The sequence below is a fragment of the Schistocerca piceifrons genome, chromosome 1, assembly GCF_021461385.2.
Source record: "Schistocerca piceifrons isolate TAMUIC-IGC-003096 chromosome 1, iqSchPice1.1, whole genome shotgun sequence".
NCBI lineage: Eukaryota > Metazoa > Arthropoda > Insecta > Orthoptera > Acrididae > Schistocerca > Schistocerca piceifrons.
In genome coordinates this window covers 589,919,985-589,925,006 of record NC_060138.1, presented here as the reverse complement: position 1 = coordinate 589,925,006, position 5,022 = coordinate 589,919,985, and positions in this window count along the sequence as shown.

Here is a 5,022-nt window from a genome sequence, read left to right as displayed (position 1 = left end):
CCATATCTACCTGAAAATTATTCTACCAGTATCAATAAAACAATCCAGTGCCTTGGTTTTATTTGTGACACATTTATTTTACAGCATGTTTGGTGATTGGACGGCAACATTGGATTACTCTAAATTACGTCTACATGCGAAAACACACAATTAATTTCATACTTTTATCTAATTTTCTATTATATGAGACACTCTTCGTCATCTTTGTTTGTCTTTCTAGTCGTCTTGCTAATAGCCCAGACTTTCGACCGTACGTCTAATAGCTCTACCTCTGAATGATAATTTTTTTGAATGTTAGTTGTAAAGAATAAGAAAAAAGTGCGGTTATAATGACAGGGGGAATTAAAATCGTCAAAGCCTGCGCTGTCGGTCCACATTTAATACGATAATGCTTGGCCGTGGAAAGATAACTAAAAGTTTTGCATCAGAATTCGTCTTGTAATAAAATGACGTTCAAAAGTGACATCGCACTTCGTGCTCTGGCTGCTGAATGAAGATAGGTTCGTTTTTGGAACGCGCAATAAGCACTTAAGGCTGCGACAATGGCTGCTGATCCATTGCATCATCGTATTAAGACGACCGACAACGAATATGTGCAGAAAGACGTTAAAAGAATCAGATAGGAGCAAGGAACAAATGAAATAAGTGATTAAAACAAATTTTCGTGACAATAGAATTTAACCCAATCAGAATATTAGTACACGACACCATGTTTTAGTCCATTCGTTCGTGAGTAAGGCTAGGAAACGAGAATGTAAAATACGGCGCTGAGACACCAGCATTTGTCCCTTTTAAAACAAACCAAGAATAAAATGCGGGCAGAGAATGAACTCCTATGCAATTAACTATATCTTTGAGATCGGGAAACTGTGGGTACAAAGTTAAATGTTGTATTGTATACGGTATGACAGGTGAAAAATTTTATAACACCACTTAGCTCAGAAAACTCCGATTCCACTTTACCATTTTATATTGCCTTTGTATAAAATTGCAGGACCCGATTATAGTGGAGCAAAAGCAAGGACAAGCCTACATTAATGGGCCATACCCTTACGACAAATGGCCATCGCAAGATAGGATGTTGCCGGGGGGTGCAGTCGGCATTTGATACTGTAAGGAAAGTGTATAGGACGACCATGGGCGAGTGGAGAATCATTCTAGCGACAGTAGGGGGTGCGTATGGGAAAATCTACTGACAAAGTTCTTTGACAAAGGGCAGCCTATTATGCCCAGGCACCAGTGAAACTACGAGTGGGCTACAAGGTGCTCATCAAAGAATGTGGAGGGTGGAGGCTTGCCCGTTCTGTAAAGTAGGTTAAGTGGCTATCTGAGTCAGACCTGACGACAGTGTACAACTCTGGCATAGGCGTAACTGGTCTTGAGGACACCGTTCAGCCCACGTTGTTGAACATTGGCTTCTAGATTATCGAGCCTGGAACGTGGATCAATGGAAACGTGTCACTTGGTCTGATGAATAACTCACCTTGTTACACCCGATCGGTGGTCGTCACCAGGAACACTGTCAACAAGGCATAGAGCTGCTCGAAAGAAACACCACGCCACTGTCGCAAGCAGGGGGGGGGGGGGCAGTATTATCCAATGAACGACGTTTACCTAGGCTTCCGCAGGACCTATGGTAGAAATCGAAGACACCGTGACAGCTGCGCACTATGTAAACATCACAACAGACCAGCAGCATTCCTTTTTGGTTGATGTCTTCCACAACGGAGATGGCACCTTCCGTTAGGATAGCTGTCGGTGAACACGCTCGGAACTGTTTGAAAGACATAACAAATAACTCACCTTGATATCTTGGCACCAGATTCGAATGTTCTGAACCCAAATGTAAATATTTAGGAAGCTACTGGGAGCCAGTTGCGCGCCACGAACTACGGGCTGTTAATTTACGGTAGTCGCGTGACCTGTGCGTAGACGTCAGGTGCCAAATACCTCTGGACACTCAGCAAGGACTTGTCCAATGCATGACACGCAGAATCGATGCTATGTTGCGTTCCGCAGGCGGACCAGTACATGATAAGCAGGCTGTAGTTAAGTTATGGCTCATCAGTGTATTTTGCGGTTGATCCTCAAGTTATTCAGAGTATTCTCGTAACATCTCAGTCATTGAGATTAAGCATTACATTTGTACATTGCATAGTGCTTGGGTAAAAGAAACAAAAAGTGGCATGTTGTTGTTGTGGTCTTCAGTCCGGAGACTGGTTTGATGCAGCTCTCCATGCTACTCTATCCTGTGCAAGCTTCTTCATCTCCCTGTACCTACTGCAACCTACATCCTTCTGAATCTGCTTAGTGTATTCATCTCTTGGTCTCCCTCTTCGATTTTTACCCTCCACGCTGCCCTCCAATACTAAATTGGTGATCCCTTGATGCCCCAACACATGTCTTACCAACCGATCCCTTCTTCTAGTCAAGTTGTGCCACAAACTTCTCTTCTCCCCAATCCTATTCAATACATCCTCATTAGTTATGTGCTCTACCCATCTAATCTTCAGCATTCTTCTGTAGCACCACATTTCGAAAGCTTCTATTCTCTTCTTGTCTAAACTATTTATCGTCCATGTTTCACTTCCATACATGGCTACACTCCACACAAATACTTTCAGAAATGACTTCCTGACACTTAAATCTATACTCGATGTTAACAAATTTCTCTTCTTCAGAAACGCTTTCCTTGCCATTGCCAGTCTACATTTTATATCCTCTCTACTTCGACCGTCATCAGTTATTTTGCGACCCAAATAGCAAAACTCCTTTACTACCTTAAGTGTCTCATTTCCTAATCTAATTCCCTCAGCATCACCCGACTTAATTCGACTACATTCCATTATCCTTATTTTGCTTTTGTTGATGTTCATCTTATACCCTCCTTTCAAGACACTATCCATTCCATTCAACTGCTCTTCTAAGTCCTTTGCTGTCTCTGACAGAATTACAATGTCATCGGCGAACCTCAAGTTTTTATTTCTTCTCCGTGGATTTTAATACCTACTCCGAATTTTTCTTTTGTTTCCTTCATTGCTTGCTCAATATATAGATTGAATAACATTGGGGAGAGATTACAACCCTGTATCACTCCCTTCCCAACCACTGCTTCCCTTCATCCTCTCTGAGGGGCAACAATTATACGAAGAGATGGTGTGTGAGAATGTTATATCAAATAACCTTGTTGCAGTCGTAAATTCCAATCAGCAAGGTAAGTCTGGATAGAAAATAGCTTCGTATCGTCATCAAAATGGTGCTGCATTCGGTTATGCAGTCATTGGGCATAGAGTCAGAAATTAATTATTTTTCTCTTAATTGAAAATTTTTATCTCACAAAAATTAGAATTTCTAAGATTATTTTTCGTCTGTTGTCAATTAAAAACCGACGAAATTATACAAGACAGTCATACGTTGTTTTCTTGTTGGAACTAAGAATATTCTAAGAACAATGATAAAGAAATTTTAGAAAAAATAAGTAACAATAAAAATAATCGCATGCAGGATAACGCTATAATGTTACATACGACCCAAGGCACTTCCTTTCTTGCTCCTGGTTTTAGAAACCGCCTGGTAAATGCAGCAGAATCAGCAGTGGTCTACGGAAAATGTATGCAGAAGGAACGGGAAATACAGCACTGAAGACACAAAAGGACGTCTACACGACATTCAGTATTTTAATTTATTTGGAGGTCATCTCTTGTCCTGTTCGCCTGTTCATATCTCCCAACGAGAACACCTTTGAATGGATGATACATATGAAGTTTAGTATTCGTGGTCTAGGAGTAGCGTCTTAGATGAGCAATCAAGAGGTCTGCGATCCTGGGCGTGAATCATGTCACTGCTTAAATTTAGGAAAAAAAAAAAGTCAACTAAGGCAGCCGAAGAATTCCAGCACAAGAAATCACTCTCATTCTGCCAACCGCTTTGTCCAAGAGGTTGGAGGAGCGGGCAGAGATTGAGGATACTCTCTAGCCCCTGGAGCGGGAAACTGCTCCTAAAAGACAGACAAATCAGCAATGATCAACGGCATGAGTTTATAGAAGACAATGGAAACCACTGGATTGAAGATACATAATGTGTTGCCTTCGGGGTGGGAAAATCTCCCTAAAGGCGGAAGAATCAGCAATGATCAACGGCATGAGGATGCAGAAGGTAATGGAAACCACTGCATTAAAGACGCTAACGTGTATCCATGTGGCCTGTAACTGAAAAAGTGTTATGATGATCTCTCCGTTGTCAGAAGATTGCGGAATAGTCCCCATTCGGATCTCCGGAAGGGGACTGCCAAGGAGGAGGTGACCATGAGAAAAAGATTGAATAATCAACGAAAGGGTAACGTTCTAAGAGTCTGGGAGTGGAATGTCAGAAGGTTGAATGTGGTAGGGAAGCTAGAAAACCTGAAAACGGAACTGCAAAGGCACAATCTAGATACAGTATGCGTCAATGAAATGAAATGGAAAGAAAACAAGTATTTCTGGTCAAATGAGACAGGGTAATAACCACAGCAGCAGAAAATAGTATAATGGGAGTAGGATTCCTTATGAATAGGAAGGTAGGGCAGAGATTGTTACTGTGAACGGTTCAGTGATAGGGTTATTCTTATCAGAATCGACAGCAACCCAACACCGACAACGATACTTCAGGTATACATGGCGACGTAACAAGGTGAAGATGAAGACAGAAAAATTATTTGAGGATATTGAAAGGGTAATATAATATGCAAAGGGAGATGAAAGTCTAATAGTCGTGGGGGACTGGAATGCAGTTGTAGGGGAAGGCGTGGAAGAAAACGCTACAGGAGAATATGGGTTTGGGACAAGGAATAAGAGAGGAGGAAGACTAATTGAGTTACGTAATAAATTTCAGGTAGTAATAGCGAATACTCTGTTCATGAACCACAAGAGGAGGAGCTATACTCGGAAAAGGCCGGATGATACGGGAAGATTTCAGTTAGATTACATCATGGTCAAACAGAGATTCCGAAATCGGATTCTGGATTGTAAGGCGTGCACAGGAGCA